The sequence below is a fragment of the Monodon monoceros genome, unplaced genomic scaffold, assembly GCF_005190385.1.
Source record: "Monodon monoceros isolate NGI ecotype Baffin Bay Population unplaced genomic scaffold, NGI_Narwhal_1 Super_Scaffold_18, whole genome shotgun sequence".
Taxonomy (NCBI): domain Eukaryota; kingdom Metazoa; phylum Chordata; class Mammalia; order Artiodactyla; family Monodontidae; genus Monodon; species Monodon monoceros.
This window is the reverse complement of record NW_021703774.1, coordinates 67,066,580-67,087,767: the sequence shown is the minus strand read 5'-3', so window position 1 is coordinate 67,087,767 and position 21,188 is coordinate 67,066,580.

Genomic DNA, 21,188 nt, shown 5'->3' with positions numbered 1-21,188 from the left:
TTCTCCCTGTGTTTCTTTTTTAGTGTCCTGTTTCCTTCAAAGATGTTCAGCATGGGCATTATCTCATTTTGCTTTCAAGTCTTGTAGGCAAGAATCAGTATCTGATTCTTGGAGAACTGTGAGACACAGATCATCATCTTCTTTGCTTTCTTATCACCAACCCATAGCAGTAATGGGGTAATACCTTTTCACTGGCACCTGCAACCCACTCTTACTCAGTTCAAGAACTGGAGGACCTGTGTCAGGCTGGCATCCTCAGTGTGTGCAACAGGATTGCTTCTATCACTGGTTCAGGTTGTGGCCACTCTCTAGCTAACCTTTTGTGATCCACTCACTGATCATTTTCTCTGTTATGTCTAAGTCATGTTGGACCTGGTTTCTGCTAGTCCAATCACTGATTCTGTCACTGACAGTCTTCTGACTACTACCTTTGTAATTATCCTTTTGACTCTTATATCTTCATTATTTCTACCATTTTCAGGATAGCATTAGCCAGAAGAAGACATTGCCTCTGTGTTTCTCATCTCACCATGGTGATCATCTGGTAAAGCTATGCCTTTAGAGCTTACTTCAAACATGATAGTGAGATCAGCAAATGTTAAAATTAGTTGATCTCAATGACCCACTCTAATCAGAGTTTGTAACACTTAAAAGTAAAGATGTCGGGGCTTCCCTGGTGGCGCAGTGGTTGAGAGTCCAGCTGCCGATGCAGGGGACACGGGTTCGTGCCCCGGTCTGGCAAGATCCCACATGCCGCGGAGCGGCTGGGCCCATAAGTCAGGGCCGCTGAGCCTGCGTGTCCGGAGCCTATGCTCCGCGACGGGAGAGGCCACAACAGTGAGAGGCCCACGTACCGCAAAAAAAAAAGTAAAGTTGTCAAGAATGCCTTGACATAATTGTAGATAATAAAGCTCTTTTCCAGGATTATTGGAAGGATATTAAAATCTCTTCTCAAGTACTTTTGCAAAATTTCCAGACAGAAATGTTGTAAATAAAGTCACTGGTGTCAAGGTTTCAGGTGACTGGTGATGTGTCGTCTGACACAACTAGGGCTAGCTTAAAAGTGAGCTTCAAGCACAAACTTCAAAAAAAATGTTCTTATAACCTCAGCCTATTGTTAATATTATAAGTATATAGCCCTTTAAATTGATGCCCACTGATTCTAGTTCTTGAGATTTCTATGAGGTCAAAATATGGTCTACAGCATAAAATTCAAACTTAAAATGTTCAGTGTACACCATAAACTGAAATAAACTATAATAACACATACAGTTAACTAAATCTAGAATTAATTCAACTTGGATGCTTGAAAGGGGATTTATTCGAAAGAATTTTTTTGACAAAAAAAAAAATCTGATTGGGAATTCTGGTTCCTGGTTCCACATGTAAGGAGCGTGGAACACACCATTCTATCCTAATGAAAGAAAGTGAAAGCCTGAACAGGCTGAAAAATCAACAGTTCTTGAATCCATAAGAAAGGTGAGGACACAGGGAAAACTACTGCCCCTAAGACTGCAGAGACAGGCAAATATAAGGAGTCATAGTTTACTGGAACAGAGATTCATGCATGAAACCACCATGGGAGCCAGTGCTGGAGTAGGAAGGGAAAGGTAAATGATCACTTTTGATATCAAAATTTAATCTAAATAAGAGCATACATTTATGCTTTATGTAATTACTATAATTGGTACTATTTATATTTTTTGTATGGGCTCCAATTGTTGTCGAGTGTTACTTTCTTTCAGCCTGTAAAACTTCCTCTTGTACTCTTGTAAGGCAGGTCTGCTATCAACAAATACTCTCAAGTCTTTGATTACCTGGAAATGTCTTTACTTCACCTTCGGAGTAGGTGCACGCCAGTTTCAGAGTTTGGTGTACGCCAGTCTTTCAATTCATGGACTGTATTAGGATTGGGTAAGGATCATGATTTAATAAGTTAGGACTGATAGACTCAACAAAGTAATACTTTTGAGATTAGAGTTTCAATTTCCTTAGAGCATTAACAGTCATTTGATGCTATTTATTAAAAATCCAAACAGTTTGATGCTCGTTGACATAAGTTTTTGGTAGAGGTTCCTAAGAAGAACAATAAAGTTATATACAACTTTTGTCTTCCTGGGCAAGAATGTTTTGGAATAGTAATGCCATGCTGATGAAGGTAATGGAAGAGTGAAGTTGTATTATGAAAACAACTAAATAGCAAAGTCACGTTAACATAGTCAGTAAGCACACTTCCTCCCTTTACCCCTCCACCCTATATTCCTTCCAGGCAATATACAGTATATAAATATAGAGATGCCTTGCATATACTAGCTAATATAAAAGCACATATGTGTTCACATACACGTTAATACTTTCCCCACTATATTTAACAATATCTGGGATGTCCTTCTGTAGAGCACTTACATAATTACCTGATTATTTTTCAATGGTGGCGTAACTTTCTACTTTATAGATATGTCATTTTTGTTAACCAAGTTTATTACTGATGGATGTTTTGGTCCTTTTTTTTTCTAGCTTTTGCCACTGTAAACAATTCTGAAATAGAAAACTCTATAAACATGCCATTTCACACATAAGTGAACACCAGGAAGTGAAAATGCAAAGTTAAAGACCATGAGCATCCTAAACTTTAAAGAGTATTTAATAGAGTATTGTTCTTCTCTACAAAATTTTTACCAAATGATCTCCCACAAATAATATGTCAAAATGCAATTGCCCATCGTTATGGCTCTAGAGGAAATAGAGAGTAATGAGAGGCAATAGGGCCCAGTGATTAAAAGCATGGACTCTAGATTCACACTGCCCAGGACTGAATCCTCTTTCCTCCAATTCCTAACAATGTAACCATAGGCAAGTTACTTAACTTCTTTGTGTCTCGGTTTCTTTATCTCTAAAACGGCTTGGTCTTCAGAGAGTTGTTGTGAGGACTAACTTGTTGATTTATGCAAAGTGGTTAGAAAAGTGTCTGGCACCTAGTAAATGTTATATAAGTCAACTCTTAGTATATACAAGGTTTGAGGCTTCCCACCAGCAGAGATCCTTAAGCATGAAGTGCTTAACCAGGAAGACTTGCAGTGATCAGTTCAGAGTGGGAATTGGAAGCTAAAGATAAAAGGCAATAATTACAGGAAGCTTGCATGAATGCAATTAGTTTTATATTTTATTCAATGTGGTTATGCAATTAACTCCTATAGTTTTCTGTGAGATTAGTGAAAAAAAAATCCACAATTGATCTTAAGGGGAGAGGAATCCCAAAGAAGAGTATTGATTAATTTATTTGTCCATCAAATATTTCTGATTCCTCTACTATGTACTAAGATCTATGGATTCAATGGCTATAACATACTTGTTTCTCAATAAATATTTATTGACTGAATAATTAATTGGAAAGAATCCCTGATGTTAAGGAACTCAGAACATCATTAGAGGAGAAGGGTAAATGGGAATGACAGTACAGAGTAATGAGTGCTATGATGGAGGTTAGTATAAAATGGTATGGAAACATAAAGGAGGGGCATCTAACTCAGCAGTAGGGCCAGAGTATGCTATCAAGGAGGTATTATCCAAGACAGTAAGGAAAAGGTGAATGATGCATGTGTCACTGCAGACATCTAGTTAGAGGGACCAGCATTTATAAAGATACAGATGAAGCAGCAAGAGAATCACTACAGTTAAGTACAGAGGCTCTGAAGTCATAGGTTCCTACGATTGAATCTTATTTCACCTTAGGCAAGGTCTGATCCTCTCTGTAACATACTTTCCTTATCTATACAATACTAGTTCTTAACTCAGAAGAATATTGTGAGGCTCAAATAGGTTAATGCATAAAGCATTGAGCAAAATGACAAACACAAAGTAAGATCTCAGAAAATGTTGGCCATGATTTTTATCATTATTAGAGACAATCATGTCACTTTTAGGAAACAAGTGGTTCTGAATGGGTCTAGGCTCTGTGGTTCATAGCAGCTTTAAAGAGACTGAGTCCTTGGGGCCTCCTGTGAGGAAGAAAGAGAAACCCAGCTGAGTCCCTGAAGCTGAAGAGTGCGTTGGTGTATGGGATTTTCCAAAATACAAAGGTTGAATTTGATTGAACTAAATACGTCATTGTGTACTTCCTAATATTGTGTCAGTTGAATGAACCTGTATTAGCTCTGTTCACACTATTCATAATGTATTGAAGTAAAATCACATCCCTTCTCTGCTTCTACCACTGCAGACTTCAGAGTCTCTGTCTTATCAGGCTACTTGCACACGGGAGCCCTTGCCACTCTCACGAGGGCATTTACCAGCTCTTCTCTGAACCTTCTCAAGTAGCATGGATGGGGAGTCACCAGCACTGCATCAAGGTGAACCAAGGATTTGCGTGAGGGTTCTTGCTTTTGTTTTTAATGCTCTCTAATTAAATCCATCTTAAAAAAAAAATCATTTAGCCCTGCATACTGAGGAATAGCCCACAGTAACTTCAAATTATACTTTCTTTTTAATTAATAACTCAGAGCACTTTGTGCTTTAATCATACTCTATGCTCTCCTCTTCTAATGCATTATTTTTCATTTTCTCACTGAAATTTACCTGCCTCTTCCTGACAGCTGCAAAGAAATTCCTGCCATTTATTTTCATTTGACTTTATATCTTCACACCTTTGAGAAGTATATACATTTCTATGAAGATAAATAACCATTAATCTTGACCTTTATTACCCACCTCTAATATAACCATAATAAAGCTTCTTCATTTTATTGGCTCAAATGTTAGAGAGAGAGACCTTCCAATTTTTGAATTAAAAGTATATTATTTCTCTTATTTATACAGCAAATGGTTCATCTAGCCTCTTAAAGGATACAGTCCCCTTATAAAAGCCACACTGCTTTTCCTCCATAGGTGATGCTCAATATTTCTACACTTTATTATAGAAGCCAACATTTACGCCCACCCACTGTCACACACAACATGTCGTCCTTCCCTTTTAGACTTTGCTGTGCATATTTGAACTCTGACAGTTCTCCTTGGGTCTCTTGCATTTCTACATGTCTTGTGAGCAGAAACACTGACTGCCTTTGTTCCAGATTATTATTTCAAGTGTACTTTTATAGTGAACAGCCTTGGAAGATAGAGTGTCTCTCTCTGGAGCATAGAGTAGGCAGGCTTACTTATATTATCTCAGACTCAGGTTCCCTAAGCTTAGAGTTCCACTTTTCTAACGCAACTCACTGCATGTTCAGGTATTTCCTGGCTCTCTTTGTGTTCCTCTGTAAGAATTGGGACTTGGAGAACTGGTGCAAATGTCAATACTATTGCTGTGAGTAATAATGTCTTTTGCTTCAGTTCAAGGTGTCTTGCATCTTTTACCTGCATCCATGGAACTATGGCAGGTTCACTTGTAAGCTTGGAAGGAAGGTAAATCTCAGATCCTTCAGAGTTCTCGACAATGACTTCATTCCAACTTTCTTAATTCTCTAAATGTGGCTTTTCCAGAATATGTAAAATGGGGGTTCCTTCTCCACTCTGCATAGCAATGTCAGTGCCCCTCCCACGTTCAGGTAAAATACTGGAAATTCACACTTCCCAGAGATATTTGCAGAACTAAAGAAAAATGCTGTGTAGAAAATAGGGGAAGAAGAAAACGTCCATACAGCAAGCAGAAAGATTTCCCCTCAGGCTCCTTCTCCCCTGTGGTCTGCCAGAATTCTGGCAACAAGGTGTGTAGCCACCAGAAAGAACATTACAGTAATCCTCCCTGGGGAAATAGAGAATCCCAAGAGAATACATCTATAGATATTGACATGGGTACTTCCCAGTGAAAAATGATTTGTCACTTTATTGTCCTATATACACAGACATATACACAGAACTTCCAACTGGTTTATTAGAGCTTCTCTCCTATACAAATGAAAAATCAAGGTGGTTTCTAACATGAAAGACCATGATGGAACAAACAGAAAAAAAAACATGAATACTGGGAAAAAGAGAGACAATGCATAGAGAAAAATATTTAAATATAGATGCATGTGTATTTATATATATTTAATATTCTCAAAGAGATGAGAGAATAGAGTGCGTTCATGAAACAAAAAAGGTTTCTATAACAAAAAAGTTTGTTAAAGACAATTTATTCTATTAGTAAATTTAAAAAGAGAATGTTGAAAAAGTCTTCCAGAAAGTGTATTAAAAAGAAGAAAAAAGTTAAGTAATGAAAGAGAAAGAAAACAAAATGTGAGGATCAATAGAAGAGGTTTAATGTTCAACAAATACCAGTTTCAGAGCAAGTAAATAGAGAAAATAGAAGAGAGACAACATCAATGAAAAGAATATTTCAAAATATTAAAGATCATCAACTTCCAGGTTGAGTGACTAGCAGTAGTGGAAAAACAAGAGTATATATGTCAAAGAGTATCATCTTGTAATACCAAAACTCTAGGGGTAAAAAAGTGCTAAAATTTTCCAAAAAGAGAAAGAGAGGGAAAAAAATCATATTATAAAGAATGATAATTCAAATGAAATTAGACTTTTTTTTTTTTTGCGGTACGTGGGCCTCTCACTGCCGTGGCCTCTCCTGTTGTGGAGGATGGGCTCCGGACGCGCAGGCCCAGCAGCCATGGCCCACGGTCCCAGCCGCTAGGCATGTGGGATCCTCCTGGACCAGAGCACAAACCCGTGTCCCCTGCATCGGCAGGTGGACTCCCAACCACTGTGCCACCAGGGAAGCCCTGAAATTAGACTTTTTAACAACCACACTAGAAGTTAGAAAACAATGAAGCAATGCCTTCAATATTGTAAAGGATAATTATTTCTAAGCTACGTTAATATATTAAGCAAATGATTCACAACCTATGTGAATATAATAAAGATATTTTCAAAGAAGTAAAATTTCAAGAAATGTATATCCCATATTGCTGTTCTCAGGAAGTTATTGAAGAGGTGCTCCAGGAAACAGGGAAACTAACATAGGCAAGAGATCAGGGAATATCAGGATGCTGCTGGCCAAGTATATGAAAAGGTGCTCAACACCTAATCATCAGGGAAATGCAAATTAAAACCACAATGAGTTATCATCTCACATCTCTTGGAATAGCCATTATCAAAAATACAAGAAATAACTAAAGCTGGCAAGGATGGAAAAAAAAGGGAACCTTTGTGCACTGTTGGTGGGAATGTAAATTGTTTACAGTCACTGTGAAAAGTAGTATGGAGATTCCTTAAAAACTTGGAAATAGAACTACCTTATGATCCAGCAATCCTACTTCTGGACATGTATCCAAAGGAAGTGAAATCAGTATGTCAAAGAGATATCTGCACTCCTACGTTCATTGCAGCATTATTCATAATAGTCAAGACATGGAAACAATCTAAGCATCCATTAACTGATGAATGAATAAAGAATATGGGAGATATTATATACATATGTATACACACATTCATATATATACACCCAATGGAATATTATTTAGCCATACAAAAGGAGGATATTCTGGTATTTACAAAAACATGAATGAACCTGGAGGATATTATACTATGTGAAATAAGCCAAACACAGAAATATAAATACTGTGTGATCTCACTTACATGCGGAATCCAAAAAAAGTTGGACTCACAAAAGCAGAGAGTAGAATGATGGTTGCCAGGAGCTGGGAGAAAATGGGGGGATGTTGGTCACAGGGTACAAACTTTCAGTTATAAGATAAATAAGTTCTGGAGACCTAATGTACAGTATGGTGACTATAGTTAATAATGCTGTATTGAATACTTGAAATTTGCTAAGATATTAGATCTTGTGTTCTTACCACATACACACAAAAAAAGGTAGCTATATGAGGTGATGGTTGTGTTAATACACTTGATTGTGGTAATCATTAACAATGTAAATGTGTATCAAATCATCACACAGTAACACTTTAAATATATACAGTTTTTGTCAATTATACTTTAACAAATCTGGGAAGAATTATTAAAGTGGGAGGAATACTGGTGAAGGAAAGCTCCAGGATTACAGCCCTGCAGCTGTCCTACAGAGCAACTCAAGAGCTGGATTGGAGAAGATGGAAAGAGATGATCTTAAGACAAAAAGAAACTAACTAGGAGACCAACTAACCAGATAGACAGATGGACAGACAGACAGTCAGATAAACGTGGCTTGGGAATATTACCTGATATGTTTGACTGTATCTAACTACGGAAGAAGGTTTTACTGTTCTGGTGGAAAATTTGAGGCTGGATTACTTACAGCTACTTGAAAACTAAACAAATAAATGGACCTGTCAACTGAAAAAAGTGCACAACCTAAAAGTTGAGAATTATGTTTTATCTGGCAGACAATACTGAGAACTTAAGACTGGGACACAGCCTCTCAGATAGTTCTGAGGGACTATTCCAAAGAGGTAAGGGAGGAGCCAGGATATACAGGAGTTTTTGCAACAAAGACCAGGTAGTCAGCACTTCAAAAGATTACTGTTAACTAAAGAAAACCAGATAGCTCAATTTAAGGAATTTAGCACCTTACTATGTATGGGAAGATGCAAGAGTCTGGGCTCACTGAAATCATTTCTTTAATATGCACCCTAGCCATATAGGGCCAGGATCCTGTTCTTTCCTATCCTGAGTCCCCTCAGGGTGCAGTCAGGTTGGTGGGGAAGGGGGAAGGGGAGGTGTGTGTGGCTACAGTGGCTGAGGGCTTGGCAGTGGGCATCCTGTTTCCATTCTAGGTTCCCTCAGGGATCACCCTTGGGGGTAGCTGTAATGTGATAGCTTGATGGCTGCAGCACCCTTTGTTTACTGATACGGCAGGCAACATTTTTCATTCACAGACTCAATTACTAAAGCTTAGCAAGAAAAACAAAAATTGCACTGGAAGAGATGTACACTTAGAGTATGCTACATGGCTCAGTTGTGAGTAATAGTTGCATATTATCATAATGTATATTTTGAAAATAGACTTAATTTTTACTGGAAGGATGACAAGAGGAGAAGTATGTGCATAGGTTTGTGTTCATGTGTACAAATGATGGTGTTATAAATAAGCTAGGAAGAGATAATGCCTAAAATTTAGGAATTAAATACCATTATATGCATTTTATATATAATATAGCAGAAATGTGGAGGCAAATAACATGAGACACAGGTAAAAGAGTTGAAAGTAGGTGCTTCTAAAAAGCAAGAATCATGGGTGGATAGAGAAAACGTTTTAATAATGTAGTACTATTTTGTATTTTTAATTCTACCTTTTAATTCTGCATTTAATTCTACAAAAATAAAATTAAATTGTAAAAATTAAGGTTAACTCTTGGATAAATAGAAATGATGTATATATAACTTTCTAACCAGAAAAATGGAACAAAGAAATTAATCAAACAAAAAGACTTGTTAAGAAACAAATAGAGATTAAGAAATCTTAGCACATGGAAAATATAAAATAAGATGGCAGTAATATTTAACAACTACTCTAATTATAATAAATGTGAATGAATTAAGCTAATCAATTGAAACACAGAGGCTCTCAGACTGAATTTTAATAATCTACACTATACTATTAATATAATATGTCACAGGGACTTCCCTGGTGGCACAGTGGTTAAGAATCCGCCTGCCAATGCAGGGGACACGGGTTCAAGTCCTGGTTCAGGAGGAACTCACATGCCGTGGAGCAACTAAGCCCATGCACCACAATTACTGAAGCTTGTGCGCCTACAGCCTGTGCTCCACAACAAGAGAAGCCACCACAATGAGAAGCCTGTGCACCACAATGAAGAGTAGCCCCCACTCGCCGCAACTAGAGAAAGACTGCGTGCAGCAACGAAGACCCAATACAGACAAAAATAAATAAATAAAATTTAAAAATAAATTGAATAAAAGGAAGGATCCACTTTCCTCTTTTAAAAAAAAAATATGTCACAGGTTGAAAATGAAGGGGTTGAAATGTTATCCAGGAAAATGCTGACAAAAAGAAAATTGATGTGGGCTTCCCTGGTGGCGCAGTGGTTGAGAGTCCGCCTGCCGATGCAGGGGACACGGGTTCGTGCACCGGTCCGGGAGGATCCCACATGCCGCGGAGCGGCTGGGCCCGTGAGCCATGGCCGCTGAGCCTGCGCATCTGGAGCCTGTGCTCCGCAACGGGAGAGGCTACAACAGTGAGAGGCCCGCGTACCGCAAAAAAAAAAGAAAGTTGATGTAACATTATGAATATCAGACAAAATATCTTTCTAAGTGAAAACCGCTAAGAGACATACAATATTGGTAAACAAAACAGTTCACCAGGAAGGTATTCCATTCCTGAATTTGTAAGATCCTAACAGCATAGCTTCAAAATGTATTGTGCAAAAACCAATAAAACTACCAAGAGAAACTGACAAACACCAATCATAGTAGGAGATATTAACACATGTCTTTTGGACTAATAAAATAATCAATGGGTTAATAGGACTAAAAAGGTTATGACAAGTAACAAGCCTAACCTAAAATTCTAACCTTCATCCAGAGAATGTTTTGACCCCAAAGGATGCCTCAACAAATTCAGAAACAATGATATACAAATAATATTCATGGACCATAATGCAATAAAGAAATCAATCCAAAAAAGTAGCCAAACCTTCCGTTACCCCTCCTCATAGTACTGAAGATTTATTTTATAAACACTTAATAGCACTTACTATATGCCAGCCATTACTCTAAGAACTTTCAAATATTTACTCATTCAATCTTCACAACAATTGTTTGAGGTCAATACTATTATTCTTCACATTTTACAAATAAGGAAATTGAGGCACAGAGGGGCTGAGCAACTTGCCCAAGGTCACATATAGCAAGTGGCAGATGGGACACAAACCCAGGCACCCCAACTCCAGGATCTGAGCTCTTTTGTATTAAGTGTATTATCTTAACATAAACATCTAAATAAACTGTGAATTAAAGAAAAAATAAAAATGAAAATTTATATAATACAACTTACAACAGCACTACACATCAAAATGAACAAGGTAAATCTGAAGCTGTTCTCTGAAAGAAATTTATAGCCTTATATTTAATGTAAAGCAAGAGGAAAAATAAATATTTTAATTCAAAAAGCTTAAAAAAGAATAACAAAATAAACCCAAAGAAAGTAGAAACAAATAATAATGAAATAAAATTAATTAAAATACTAAAGCAATATGAAATACTAGAAACTTTCTAAAAAATTTGGATCTTTGGAAAGATTAATTTAAAAATATAACCTCTAGCAACTATGATAAATCAGAGAGATATAATAAACAAAATCAGATAGGAAAAAAAGATAAAAGGGCAGATACAGATAAGCAAAACAATTATAAAAGCATACCTTGAAAAACTTTACATTGATCTATTTGAAAAAGAATGTAAAATGGGCAAATTCAGAAGAAGATATAAATTACCATAATTATACCAAGAAGAAATGGAAAATTTACCAGACTAAAAACCCTAAAAAGTGGAAATGATTGTAGTGAAAACCTATTCTCTCAAAAAGCAAGCAAGCAACAACAAAAAAAGACACCAGGCTCAGAGGATAGAAAAGGGGTGAAAGTTCCCCAGCATTTAAAGAGGTTGCTAATTGCAAACCTCTGGTACAAAAAATAGATAAAGTAGGAAATGATAATTATCGACTAATAATGAATGAATGAAAAAATAGCAACTTGATTTCAATAGTGTATAAAAAGGCCAAGCACGAGTTTTCCTTTAAAATATATGAATGAGTCAACATCAGAAAAATCTATTAATGTAATTCACCACCCTAACCAATTAAAGAATAAAAAGCATATAATTATATCAATGGATACAGAAAAGGAACTAGACCATTGAAAAGACTGTTAGTGACAAACTTGCAAACAAACCAGGAATAGAAGGGAACTTCCTTCATGTGATAAAGGGTATCTGAGATCTATAGCAAGCATCACATTTAATGGTGACCAAAACATGAGAAGCATTTAAATTTGGAAAAAGACAAAAATGCCTCTGTAACTGCCTTTATTCAATCCTGTATTGTAGTTCATAACTAAATGCAATAAACCAAAAGAAGAGATATTAAAGAAATCAGAATGGAAAAGACAAAACTTCCCAAACATACCGATGATGCACTCACTCCTTTTTCAGAAAAGAAAAACCTCCAAACCTCCATCCACTCCAGATTTTTTTCAGTCTTTTTCAGATAAATGTACAATAAGAATCATATATTTTTTAAAAGTCATTTCTCAGTTCATAATTTCAATATCAGGGTTTCCTTTCCTTCCTCATGGGTTTAGACTCAATTACATTTCTAATTTCAGAGATAAATATTTAAACAGAGCTACCAGAAAAACTGTGAAGAATGGACATTGACTAATAAGGCCCAAGATTTAATGATTATTTTAAGGTCTTGCTAAGACCTGCTGCCCAGCTTTAAGCCTTCCTTTAGCTGCTCCGTAAAGGATTTTAAACAGTTCAAATGAGGCTATGCACTGGCCATTCCCAAGCAGTGATAAATATACTACATATCTATTTCTTAGCTGTAAGTCTCTGGATCTTAATGGCTTATGAGCCTAAGTATTTGCAGTTGCTCTTGGGTAAATGTTTGAGGGCCTTGAAAGAGACTATGTGGAACTGAACCAAATGCCTAGCAACTATTTCATGCTTATCATTCTCTCTCAGTTTACTTAGCTTATCAAAGACACCACAATAAATTGCCTTGCTTTCAAGTATTCATTTCTCAGTACACTGGTTTTTAGGAAAGGAACCTTTCCTACTTTGGGGGTCTCTAAGAGAAAGGCATAAACTGGGTACCAGAATTAGGGATTACTGAAGAGCCCAAGTCCCAGTGGAACCTGGTATATTTGATATGATTCTCCTTCAACCTTTGGAAAGGCCCATCTTGGGTTTGCATTATGAAAGGCAGACAAGGCTGGGCCTGCTCAACGCCTAAATGCTGGGAAAGAGAAAGAGGGCAGGTGCAGGAAGGACTCCAATGTGGGCCTTTCTTCTCATCTTCCTCAAGGAAAAGGTTCTCAGCTTTTCCTATGCAATATGCAGTGATGCCTTGGAGTCTGCTGGGCAAAACCCGCAGGACTGGTATATAGTTACAGATGCCATGTCCCCATTCTGCTATATTCCACGTACCTTCCATGTGAGAATCACACAATGAGTATTTGTTGAAGGAATCAGTGAATGAATGAGTCACAGTTCCCAGAACATTCAAATTGGAAGGGACCTCAGAGACAGATCCTTCGGCCCTTAGGGCACAGAGGCCCTAGTGTGTGAGTGGCTTGTCTAATGAAGCTGCACCCTTAAACATGGTTGGGTTCCACAAGGTTGTAGACACTTTCTACAATGATGGTCATGAGGCAAGAGCTCCTCTTCATCCTCCATCCACCGAGCAGAGCAGGACCATGTCCTGATGAAACAGCTTTGCTCCTGTGGAAACCCTAGATCATCTATGTAGGGGAGCAAAACTTGCCACCCCAAAATGTCTCTTTGGTAAGTAGATTATTTTGAGCTGAGACAATTAAGTCCCAAAAGACTCAGGAAGAACCTTTGACTTTCCCCCTAACTGACTAAAAAAACACAGATGGAGGACTTGTTCCAGGAAAGGAGCCATCACCATAGATAACTATAATATGAAGTAGGTGTGGTAGACAGTGAGGAACCTAGGAAAGTCTGTTTATTAAAATTCCTTTTTGTGTCCCATTATCTTTGCAGGCCCAGCAAACATTTATTTACTAAACTTTTGCTTTTCTCTCTGCATGTGAATTGCCTTTCTCCCCTTTGAATCCCCAAATCACTACCGGCAACATCCTCTTCTGTTAGTTGAAGATGGTGTTTAAAGTGAGGTCTTTGGACACTTTGGCAAGTTACTCAGTTTTCCTGGCCCTCTCCCATGTACACGTCATTAAACTTTTGTTTGATTTTCTCATGTTAATCTGTCTCATGTCAATTTAATTCTTAGACCAGTCAGAAAAACCTGAAAGGGCAGAGGAAAATTTCTTTCTCCCTGACAACTACATACTACCTATGTGAGTAGGTTGATGAGCCCCTTTTCTAATGAGATCCCAAGACATCATGGTGTTTGGATTTTGCTACTGCTGCCTTGGGGACAGTCACTGTGGCTTTGGGGAGAGGGACCCCAGAGTCCTGGGGCACAGGAGAATGGTTCTCTCTGACAGACTGTGATCCAGATTAAAGGAACAGGGCTTTGGGGAGGCATAGGAGAATGCAGTGCTGCTTTCTGTCTGTTTGTTACTCCCAGATCTGGCCAATCAGAGAGAGAAATTAACTAACAGACCTTGGTGGGCTCTAAGTCTTTCTTCTAGCCCTCCCTTCCAGAAGATTCTCTGGGAGCCGTGTCTGCCACACACAGCGGGAGTCCTGGCAGTCCTGGTTCTACACTCTCAAGCCTTTGCTCTCCTGAAGACTGAGAGAGCCTCAGCCCTGCCTGGTGAGATGTAAGTCACATTCTATGACTCAATGAAGCATGATTCTTGTCTGACTGGATGTGGCTTTATGACCCTTGCCTCATGGAATATCACCTTTTCTTTTTCTTTTCTTTCCTAGGAATATTGCCAAGTGGAAAGATGAATGTATGGCTGTGTCACAAAACTTGGGGAATAAAAAGCATTATATAAATACTGAAAAATCACTCAGGAAGTGATATCTGAGCATTAGTCTTAGAAAATCTCAGGCAGAACTTTCAAAGGGCTTAATTGGTGAATTTAGCTCAAAATATATTCTTCGCACTGAATGAGCCAGAGGGATTGGGGACATGCAGTCCCATCCCCACACCGTCTATCACACTCCTGGCTGGTGGGGCCTGGAGGAGAGAAGTGGAACATCTGGATCTGGTTGAGTGAACCTAATTTTCCCTCTCTGTACTAGAAAAAGTATATTCCCTGAACACAGAAGTGCCCACTTTACTGCCCCAGATATCAAGCAGAGGGCAGAAAGGTGAGTGTCAGTAAACAGCCAGCTGGCTGGCTGAAATATTGGGTTCATGAGTGCAGGAGTTCAAGGCAGAGATCCTGGACAAAGGCACGCTTGCAGAATTGCTGCGCTGGGAGTGGTTTTTCCATTCCAACCCACATGCAGATCCTCTTCCTGGTCCTTGGGATTCTCTCCTCTGCTTAAATATTGTGTTTCATTCCCCCGCTACCTCCTTCTCCTCACATCTCCAAAAGACAGAAAAGCATCCTCTAATCTGCAAGCTGCCCCACAGTGTTAGCTAGATGGAGACCAGCCACCTTCTAGCCTTGACGTCAGGCCTGGGGGAGGAGAAGTGAAGATAAAACAATGACCAGCAACACTCATATTTTGAAATCTATGCTCATCTTTATCAACAGTTACCATTTATTGATGGCATGCTCTATACCAGGCCCTCTGCTAAATGCCTTACTGGCATCTTCCCATGCAACCCTTCCCATGCATCAGTCCCCTGAGGTAGACATTAGTACTGTCTTCATCTTACGGGAGAAGAAACTGAAGCCTAAACAGAGGAGGAAATATTTGTAAGGTCACATGTGAAGTAAGAAGAGCTGGGGTTTGAAACCAGACCACCTCTACCCCCACCCCCACACATTTGAGAATCTAGAGTTGGAGAGGAGGTAGAAAGTGAGGCCTGGGCTTTCCAATCAACAGAGATTGGAGAAATTAATAACAAGACCCATCCATGAACATGAGAGAGAGAGAGAGAATAAAGGTATGTGTGCTTTGGGGGTGGGCTTAACATACAAGTAGAACCCAGAGTTATGCATAGTGGGGATGTGGAGGACAGATGAAGGGAGGGAAGCAGAAACGTAATGTACTGTTTGCCTATTATGTATCAAGAACTGTGCTTGGCTATTTACATACAGTAACTCATATAATCTCCATAGGAACACTATGAGTAGGTATTATCCTCTCTATTTTATAGATGAGCCAATGGAGACAAATGAAGTGAGAAAAAAAAAATTAAGCTTCCCTCCACTTACACTGGGGTTAAAGCCAGAGATTTTTATAAACTTTAATATTTTGTTGTTTTTATCACTGCTTTCTTACAGTTACTGGTAATTCAGACCCTTAATAAGTTTCAGTCTCTTAATTGTTTACAGACTAGAAAATAGAAGCAGAAACGACCTTTCACACAGAAGGAGGGAGACTTAGGTATTAGAACAAGTGGTATTTGGAGAACATAGGAAGGAAGCAGGGCTGAAAAGAAAGAGCTGGTTTTGGATCATAGAATGTCCTGGGTCCATACACTAGAATCTCCTCAACTAAAAAAATAATAATAATTAATTAAAAAAAGAAAATATGGGACTTCCCTGGTGGTGCAAGGGGTGTGGTTTCGATCCCTGGTCAGGGAGCTAAGATCCCACATGCCTTGCAGCCCAAAAACCAAAACATAAAACAGAAGCGATACTGTAACAAATTCAATAAAGACTTTAAAAATGGTCCACATCAAAAAAAAAAATCTTAAGAAAAAAAAGAAAAAGGTGGTATCTCCTCTCACAGCCTATTCTAGACATTAGCTATCTTGAATTTAATTTGAACCATGAGACACCTATATCTATCACTCAGGCTCCACTCCCCGAGTGTCCTCTCTGTATCTGTTGCACTTAGAACAGTACCAGATACATAGTAGCTGCTCAATAATTATTAAAACAAAGAAGAAAGGAAGGAAAGAATAAATGAAGACTCTATGGGCAGCTAAAACACAATTAGCATCAGCAGAGAGTTCTTCTCCCTCTTTTCTTTTTATTATTTCATTACTTCTAGGTTGTTTGTCCCCCTTGGTGATGTTCCCTTTTGGTACATATATTGACTACCTCCTGGATAGCAGGCATGAATTTAAGCACTTTACTCATTTTATCCTCACTGTAAGTCTATGAGGTAAGTATTTTATTAAACTTACTTTACAGATGAGAAAGCTGAGACCTGAAAAGATTAAGTAAATTCCTCAAGGTCATACAGCTAGTACGTGGCAAAATCAAGATTTAAAAACAGGCAACTCACCCCAGGGTCTGCAGCTGCATTATAAGCTAATGATGATTATATGAACCAGCTTTCTCCTTTATATTAATTAAAGACTAGGAGAAAAAGGAGTTCTATACATTGCAAATTTACACATATCTCAAATCCTATTTGAATGTCATTGTGTCTTGGAAATTAGTCTGGAAGTTCAGAAATTATGTACTGTAATATGTTTTCTTCTCAAATATCTTAGTGCAACCTTTCTCCACTCAGCACAGCTCCAAAGATAAAAGGAAATCTACAGTGGGCCAAAGGCCACTGGAAAATGTTAGGGCTCAGGACCACTAGATCATTAACCTCTGTACCCAGCCTCCTACCCACATTTATTATTGTCCCTGACCCCCTTCAAAGCATTGACAGCCTGAAGTAGGAGATGCTTAAGCAGTGCGATATTGTAGATGGAGCACAGGCTTTGGGGCCAGAGTAGCATGTGTTCCTATCCTAGGTCCACCGTTATAAGCATGTGTCCTAAGGATAGTCACTTAACCTCCCTGGCCTTTGTGTCCTATCTGCACAGTGAGGCTGACAATATCAACCTCCCAAGGTTATTGTGAGGAGTCAAAACTGTTACGGACATGATGTCTCCTGGCAGCAGGAAGCAGGATAGCTATTAGCTCCACCACTCTGTCCCCCACATTGTTTTCTATCTCACTCCGAGGTGACAGTTATAACAGCAGTTTTAACAAGTTCTCATTCATAGAATGAGTTCCCTCTTCCCAGGAGGCCCTGACTTTGAAAATGGGCTTCTCCTATAGTCTTTGATCCCACATTCCAGTAAAAGGAAACTAACTATTCTCCAGGGTCTTCCAGCATGACTTCCTGGACACATTTGCCATGTGTTAATAAACCTTTCAGCTGCCTCTCTGCATTCCTACCCCAGATTCCCTCCACCTATGCCCTACCCACTTATTGGTCTAACCAACTACTCAGAGCATCATTCCCACTTCTCTCCTTGTTGCCTCAGAGACACTGCAGTGAGTTCCAGGATTCATGTGTGCATCAGCTTTCATATGCAGGGTGTATAAATACTTACAAAGACATGTGCAGCTATTTTTGACTGTATCATAATTCATTTGAAAGCATGAATTACTAAATTCGTAGTTCTCTTTTCAGGATTTTTTTTTTTCTATCAATTGGAACAAATAGTACAACTATTATTATCCACCATCATCAAGCTGGAGAGTCATGAAATATTTTGAAATTAAAAAAGGAGTTTTCACATCCAAAAAATTTGGAGACCCCAGCTCCAGGTGACAGGGATAGTATGAGAGTAGATATAACTTCAGTGCTATGGATTGAATTGTGTGTCTACCCATGCCCCACCCCCCACAACCTGCACAACTCGTATGTTAAAGCCCTAAACTCTAATGTGATGGTATTTGGGGATGGAACCTGTGGGAAGTAATTAGGTTTAGATGAGGTCATGAGGGTGGGGTCCTTCTGATAGGATTAGAGCCCTTTAACAAGAGATGTCAGAGGTCTCTCTCTCTCTCTCTCTCTCTCTCTCTCTCTCTCTCTCCCCCACCCAACCCCACCATAAGAGGACACAGAAAAATGGCAGCCATCTGCAATCCAGAGAGAAAACTCTCACCAGGAACCAAATCTTCCAGCACCTTGATCTTGGATTCCCAGCCTCCAGAAATGAGAGATAAATGTCTGCCATTTAAGCTACACAGTCTATGATATTTTGTTATAGCGGCCAAAGCTGACCAAGACATTCAGGAACAATGCTGGCCTCAGTTAACCCTGTTGTGAGTCCTATTCATGGCTCTGGAAGAGTCCCATTGACGATCCTAAAGGAGGGTTAGACCTGGGATCCTAAACTACTGTGAATGCCATGAATGAACTAGAATAAATGGTCCCCAAATAAAGCAGTGTATAGCAGGTTCTCTTGGCTGTTTTGCCAGCTTTGTTTCTATAGTCACTTCACGTGTTCATTTCCATCTAGTACCAAATTTCAATAGACTTACTGTTGGTGGAGTAATAAATTCCTCATAATTTCTCATCTGTAAAATGAAAATAGTACCACTGACTTCATAGGGTCATTTGGAGGATTAAGTAAGACAAAAACTTGCGAAAGTGTTCAATAAATATTAATTGACTCTGGAGCTAAAAACCTCTTTTTCCCCTGGCACCACATTTTTATACCATCTACCCACTGCCCCATTTCCAAAATCTTCTTAATTTGTCCCAGAGCAATGGCATCATAAAGCACTGAGATATTTTGCCCAACTCCACTCCTTTCCCATTGAGATCCCATAGTCACCAATCATATCTAATGATGGAACATTAATATGTAGATCATTTGTTTGATTTATCTAACAGGAAGCTATGCATATTTGTGAATAATCGGGGGAGTTGGCACGAATGAACCTGATGGGAGTAGTTTATGAAATGATTGGTTCTTTCCTCTCCCTTGATCTACACATTGATTCAGTTACAAGCCCTATTGATTCACATCATATGTCTGTCCCATCTGTCCCTTTTATATGGGCCACTGTCACCCTTTCTAGATCAATCCCAATTATTTCTGGCCTGACTGTTGTGTCAGCAACCACCCTGCCTCTTCTCACCAACCTCAAATCCATCTTCTACTGCTACCAGATCAATCTATCAAATTCCAGTGTTGAGTATCTTTTTTACCAGCATGGAAGCAAAATCACCAGATAAACAAGAAGAGGGTGGAGGGTAGCTAGTGGTGAGGGCTGCTGGTCCTTTAGAGGTTAGTTGCTAAGGGACTGTGAAGCCCATTAAAAGGAGGGATAAGTGAAATCATTTGAGAGGCCCTTAAAAATGATAATGTCTAAATACTCTAAAACATTTTGTAACTTGGTCTTATTTACCTACTCCATTTTTTCTGTAATCAACGGGAGTCTAATCAAGGACCATCTCTTTCCTGTCCCACTTACTCGTGGCATTTATTTCAGTTTATTTAAGTTGCTTACCACCTGTAACCAAACGGTGGGCTCCTCAAAGGTTGATGAAGCATCTCATTCATTTCTGTATGCCCAGCAATGAGCACAGGGCCTGGCTTATGCTTAGTGCTCGAAGAATGAATGGGCGCAGATAAGCACCACATGTTAAAGGAAGAAAATGCTACAGAAGCAATAAAGTAACGCATGGAAAGTCTTCAGCGGAAAGTAAATTCTGAAGCTGGGTCTTGACAGACTAGTAGAAGTTTGCCAAATGGAGAAGAGGAGGCAATTTTGAGTAAAGAGCACAGTGTTCAGAGGCTCATCTCTGTTTTCTAACCCCCAAGAGAGGATGCTTGGATCTAAAGACAATGGCCTTCCAATTCTGAATGTCACAGGGGCAGAAAGACAGGCAGTGTGAACTGCCCTCTGCAGAACCATGACCATATTTGCCTACTTTAATTCCAAAGAGAGAACCAGATTCCTAAACTGTCTGTAAGAGATCCTGCCTGTAGGAAAAAGGGCCTAAACTTCCTGAGATCCAAGATGATATGGTTCCAAGCTTGAGCTGCCAAGATGTGTAAACTATGGATTTCCAAGGCACATATGCAAAAAACCCCACAATGTGCTTATTCATTATTTTATTATTAACCCCACACTCTAACCAGCTGATCTAACTGCCCAGCCACAATGCGTTTATTCAAACAAGTATAGGGAACTAAATAAACCAGCTTCCTCTAATGCTGATTCTACGTGAAGCAAAAACTTCCCCCAGGCTCCCCAAATGCCAACCCTGGGACTGGGTAAATGAGCACTACACATAATGAGTTCCCCAGGTACCTGCTGTCTGTATCCTCCAAGCCCTCAGGATGGCTCTCAGGATGTCTGTCTACAGGGAGTCACCTCTAGGAGCTCCACTGGCTGCTCCTGGGGGAGCTCCTTCTCTGGCTTTGAAGACTTCTCCACACAGAAGGGCTGTCAAGGAGGCCTGCAGCTCCCAAGCCTAACCACATTCCCACTAGAGTGTATTTATCTGCTGCCCCTTCAGCCTCAGCCCGTCATAGGCACTTTTGGTTACCTTGCTCTTCCCTCCCTGGCCTGCATGCTGTGGCCAAGGGAGCACAACAATTTCATCTTCACTCCTCAGCCTCCTCCAGCCCAGCTCTCCTGTTGTGCCTCAGCACTACGCAGTCACAGGTAACTGTTCTTTAGAAAAGGAGCTGAAATGGGGCTTATTGCTCATGGACTGGCTTTAACTTATTGTAGTATAACAGCTCGTCACAGCTGGAGTAGGTCTTCATA